The 5,881-nt window shown below is 41.2% G+C and overlaps 1 pseudogene; it reads left to right on the top strand.

Moving 5' to 3' along the window:
* The first annotated feature begins 3,623 nt into the window (after positions 1–3,623).
* On the top strand, positions 3,624–3,739 carry LOC112484240 (annotated as a pseudogene).
* Positions 3,740–5,881: the final 2,142 nt, after the last annotated feature.

Raw genomic sequence — 5,881 nt, 5'->3', positions numbered from 1 at the left:
CAGCTCCCCCAGCCGCCCGCCCGCGGAACTTATTTGGCGCGGGCGCCGCTCGGCTCCGGGGCGGGACGAGATCCCAATATTCAGACGCGTTTCCTAAAATCCTTGGTGACTCTTGTGGGTTAGGCAGATGAGGAAACGGGCCGAGTGGGGAGGCCGTCTGCCCCACTTCTCACAAAGGAGCGGGCGGGACCGCGGCGCCGACCCCAGAGCTGCAGGAGGGTGGGGGACGGCCAAAGCTTCCCAACCTGTCGCAGTGTCACCACACCGCGGTCTCTCCAGATCTGGGCTCCGGAGCGGCGCAGTTTGGCCAGGGCTGTGCAGGCCCCTCCACAGCCATAGTTCCATTCATCCGTCCGTCGGTCCGTGGGCTGTAATGCAGAGACGCCCGGGACAGGCGCGGGCTCTGCCTCGAGGGCCCCCAGCTAGGCAAAAATCCGCAGCAGGTGTAGCTGCGGCGGATAAAAGGTGCACACGGGAACGGATTTTGCTGCCACGCTGCCCCAAGACCCAACACACACAAACCGCGCTGGGCGCTCGGCATATAGTAGGTGTTCAACTATTTGTGGAATGAATGGATCTTGAGGTCCCGGAAGAACTCGTTATAACCACCCAGCCCCAAGCCAGTCCTGTTTTATCGCGGCATTTCCTTTCATCCTCGCCAGGAACCCGGAATCGTCGTGCTCCTCCCGCACCCACCGCCTACCGCAACTGATCCCAAGCCCTGCCTTTCCACACCCCTTGTCCTTTCTCTGGACGGCAACAATGACCTTCCCACTGAGCTGCCATCCCCTCCGACCCAGTATTTACACAGCGCCAGCGTGCTTTCTGAAAAAACAGATCTGACTGAGTCACCCTAGTGCTTAAAAACCTTCCATAATTCCCTATTGTCCTCAGAATAAAGTCCAAACGCTTCTGTCTGACACACAGAAGAAAAAAAAGAAGTAACAAATCGAAACTTGACTTTTTATCAGGAGCAACGGAAGCCAGAAGGCAGAGGAATGATGTATCCGATGTCCCGAGAGGAGATAACCATCATCTTACAATTATATGTCTGGTGAAAATTTATTTCAAAAACGATGTACCCAGTGAAAACATCTTGCCAGAACGAAGTAAAATAATAACATTTACAAATACAGAAACTAAGACTGTCACTAGCAGACCCTCTCTAAAGGGAATTTCTATGGAGGTACTTCAGTCAGGGAGAAGACATCACGGACAGATCTGATGCAATGGGGAATGAAGAACAACAAACACTGATAATACAAAACAATAACCATGTCTTCTGGATGAAAATAGAGCTAAAATACACAGCAACAATAGCATATAACAGGTGAGCAGAGTTAAAGTGTTCTAAGATCCTTACATTCTTCAGGAAGAACATGAAGATAGATACTAAATACACTCGAACTTTGATTAGTTAAGAAAGCAACTGTCATTACAAGGTAAACATTAAAAGAGTGGAAATGCAGTGTAAAGTATTTACCCAAATTATTAGAGGTCAAAAATAGAATGAGAAAAATCAACCCAATCAATCCTAAAGTAAGCAAGAATGGAGAGAAAAATAAATACAAGACAGGTGAGGCCAATAGGTGACAGATATAAATTCAAATGCACTATGATTGAATCGATGCAACTGGAATAAACGTTGTAGTTAAAATACGTAGATTCTCATACTGGATAAAATCTAACTGCATGCAATTTACAAAAGACATCCACAAGAGATGATTCCAAATCAGAAGGATGCTGAAAGAGCAAAAGTAAATGCATGGGGAAAAATATAGCATGCAAACAAAGGCTAACAAAAAGACTAGTACAGTTATTTTAATACCAGAAAAAATCATCACTGGAGGTAAAGAAGGTCACTTCATAATGAAAATATTCTAATCCATCGGAAAGATAGAACAATTCCAAATTTGCATGCAAAAATATAGTCTTAAAACATAAGAAACACGAAGAGAGCCACACAGAAAAATAGATGAATCTACAATTACAGTGCGAGATTTTAAAACACATCTCTCCGTAATTGGTAGAACAAGCAGACATATGTTCAATAAGGATACGATTAAGAAATTTGACTAATGGACTTTAATAGAATACCAAGGCACATCATAAAGAGGAACCGCTAGTGACCAATGAAATAAAAAGTTGCTCAACCTCATGAGCCATGAAAATATAAAACCACAACAAGATCCAACTTCACCCCCACCTGATAAGTAAAAATTTTAAAGTCTGATAATGACAAGTCCTGACAAGAATGGAACAAGGTGAACTCGCAGACACTGTCGGGGAGAATAAAAGTGGATTCCACCAATTTGGAAATGAGTTTGGCACTACTGAATTAGTTCAAACTTGCATGTGACCTGTGAGCCAGCTATTTGCACCCTAGGGAAACCCCCTGGAGCCATTCTTGCATGTGTGCACCACAAAATCTGTTTTTAAATGTTTGTAGCAACCATATTTGTAAAGACTGGAAACAGCCCTCAAATCCCACAGGCTTGGCTAGTGGTCATACACTGAATTATTAGCGAGCATTGAAATCGAAGAATCTATCGTGATACACATCAACTTGAATGAGCCTTACAAAATAATGTTTAGCAAAAGAAATGAGAATACAAACTATATGGTGCCACTTATATATAGTTCAAAGTCAGGCAGAGCTGAACATTATTTCGTATCGGGATTCAGGCAAAGATAGTAACACTAGTGAGGAAACAAGGAGATTAGGATTGCGAAGATCAGAATGGTGATTTCCTCTTGGAGAGAAAGGTGAGGACAAATGCAGAGGAACACAATCTTGGCAATGTCCCCTTTGTAAATTTGGAAGTTGTTTATGTGTACATTCGCTTTATTATTATTCTTTGAATGATCATATGTTTTATACACTCTTATGAATGTATTATGTATCGCAACCCCCAAATTAAATTAAATTTAAAAGAAATGTTTCTGAAACTTTAAAAGTAATGTTTCTGAACAGTTAGGGGCCAGACTCTGCAGAGCATTTTAGGCTATGTTAAGGATTTTTGTCTTATCCTTATTCTAACAGGTAGTTGAGAAGAAAAATACTAAGAATAATAGAAAAATTGACTCAAAATAAAATAAAAATAATTCAGGAAATAAAAGATAACTTTGAGTTGAAATTGCCTCAGAAATGTTTTAAGAGATACCACATGGACAAAACATGAACAAGAAGCTTTGAGAAAAGAGCAATCAGAAAATCAGAATTCTTTTTTTGGGGGGGGTACAATTTGCCATCTTGAGCAGAAACAGCCAGAAAATATGAATTCTTGAACTATTAAAGATATTGCTGAAATTTTAAAAATTCATAGAAGAGTTAGTGTATCTTTGAACACAGAACACAAAGATGCAGAATATGAAAGCAGAGACAAGAGCTATGAAGATGGATCCAGGTCCACCATCTGCTGTCAGGAGTTTCAGAAAGAGAAGGTAGGAGAGCAAAGGAGAGGAAATGGTACAGAGGAATTTCCCAGAGCTGAACAGAGATGCGGACATCAAATTGAAAAGCTTGGCAGATTGGATGTGGTTCCATAGTGTAGCGGTTAGCACATCTGCTTTACACGCACAGAAGGTCCTGGGTTCGCGCCCCAGTGGAGCCATGGTCCATGGTCTATGGCCATGCCACCCTGAACAAGCCCGATGTTTGATCTCAGAAGCTAAGCAGGGTCGTGCCTGGTTAGTACTTGGATGGGAGACTACCTAGGAAGACCAGGTGCTGTAGGCATAAATAATAAAAGAAAAGAAAAGCTTGGCAAATGATGAGCAGAATAGATTTCTTAAAAATTAATGCCTAGACACACTAAGAAATATCTGAATATCAAGAATAAAAAGAACATTAAAAGCTTTCTGTTTAAAAAAAAAATCGCAAAGAACGTGAATCAGTCTGGCATCACCAATAACAGAGGCCAGAGACAGCAGAGAAAGATCTTCAAATTCTAAGAGAAAACTACTTTTAACCTGAAATTATATACCTTCTTGGCCAGTTAAAGATGTTCTATGTAACAGAAAATACGACCCAGACAGTACCTTAAAATAAATAGGAGGCTACTTTTCTCATCTGACAAGACATCCATAGGAAGCATTGCTTGGTTGTTCAGTAGATAGAGGCATTAGAGCTAGCATTTCTGTGCTCTCACAGGCCTTTACCTTATATTGTTGCCACATGGTCACATGATAGAGCTACAGCTCCAGACATCACGCCTATGTTTCTTTCATAGCAAGTAGGCAACTAGCAGGTTAGCCTCACTAGCCAAACTCAAATGTAAGGGCTAAATAAAGACATTTTTCAGACCATGCAAGAGCTTTGGAAATTTACCTCCTAAACACCCTTCATTAAGACGTTGTTTGAGAATCTATTTCAGCAAGAATGGCAATGTATTAGTCAGGGTAAGTAATCCCAGCTATTAGACCACACGCACGCACACATGCATGCACGCATGCACACATGCAGTCTCAGCAGTTAAAGACGCTAAAGGTTCATTTCCTGACCACCTCAGAGTCCAGTGTGGGTTAGTGGGGGCCAGGGCAGGGAGTGGGAGAGGCTGCTCCACACCATCGTTCAGGACCTAAATTTCCTCCATCTAGTTCTTCTGACTTTCCCTGGGGCCTCGGACTCCTTCACAGGAACATTCTTTTGGTGAACAGGGGTAGAGGGAGAGAAAGGAAGGCACATCACTCCCGTGGAAGTAACACACCTTCCAGGCACATTTCCTTGGCCAGAACTAGTGTTGTAACCCAACATAGGTGCAAAGAACCGGGTCACCTACCCTAGCTCCAAGGAAGCAGAGGAGCTCATGGACTTCGGTGAGCACCTGCATTCTCTGTAAGAGGCGGAAACCAACTAAGAGGAAGGTGTCGCAGATAAACGGATTTATGCAGGCATCCAGTGGAAAGAAATCTCAGGACCACTGCTGTTGCAGCATGCCTGGAAAGCAGCATTCACATCTCGTGGGTAGAAACTTTGGAGTGAGATCACTGCGGGGTAAACGGCAACTTTTAAAGAAACTTGCCTCACGGGATGTAATGCACAGCATAGAGAATATAGTCAATTACATCGTAATAACTTCGTACGGTGACAGAAGTTTACTAGAATTGTCATGGTCATCATTTCATAAGATATGTAGATGTCAAATCACTATATTGTACACCTGAAACTAATATAATATCACATATCAACTATCATAACAAAAAAGAAGCTGTCAAACTGTTTTTCTAGAATGGCTGGACTATTTTACACTTCCATCCACCCTATTTGAAAGTTCCGGTTACTCCACATTGTTGCCAACACTCGATATCATCAATCTTTTCCCTTTTAACTGTTTATTGCATGTGTACTGATATCACGTAGACAATTTCTATTTCTCTAGTGACTAATGGTGCATCTTTTTATGTGCTTACTTGCCATTTGTGTATCCTCTTTGGTAAACTGTGCTTTCAAATCTTTTGCCTATTTTTAAAATCAGGTTGTATGTCTTCTTATTTTTGTTATTCTATATTCCAAGCCCTTCATCAGGTATATGTTTTGCAAATCTTTTCTTCCAGACTGTGGCTTCTCTTTTCTTTTCTTTATGGTGGTTTCAAAAAACAAGTGCTCTTCCATTTAGGTATATGATTCATTATTAGTTAATTTTGGTATATAATCTGAGGTTGGGATCGAGATTCATTTTCCTCCTTTATAGTTATCCATCTCGTCAACTCATACCAAGAAAATAAATAAATAAATAAAAAGACTGCTTATACTTGACTGATTATGTCAAATCTGAAGCTCAGTTTGGAAATAATCGATGTCTTAACAAAATTGAATTTCCCAATCCGTGAAAATGTTATCACTTTCCAGTTAACAACATTTAACATTTAGTCTTTGTTT

This window comes from Pteropus alecto, unplaced genomic scaffold, assembly GCF_000325575.1.
Source record: "Pteropus alecto unplaced genomic scaffold, ASM32557v1 scaffold157, whole genome shotgun sequence".
Classification (NCBI taxonomy): Eukaryota; Metazoa; Chordata; class Mammalia; order Chiroptera; family Pteropodidae; genus Pteropus; species Pteropus alecto.
This window is presented reverse-complemented; position numbering and strand designations above follow the sequence as displayed.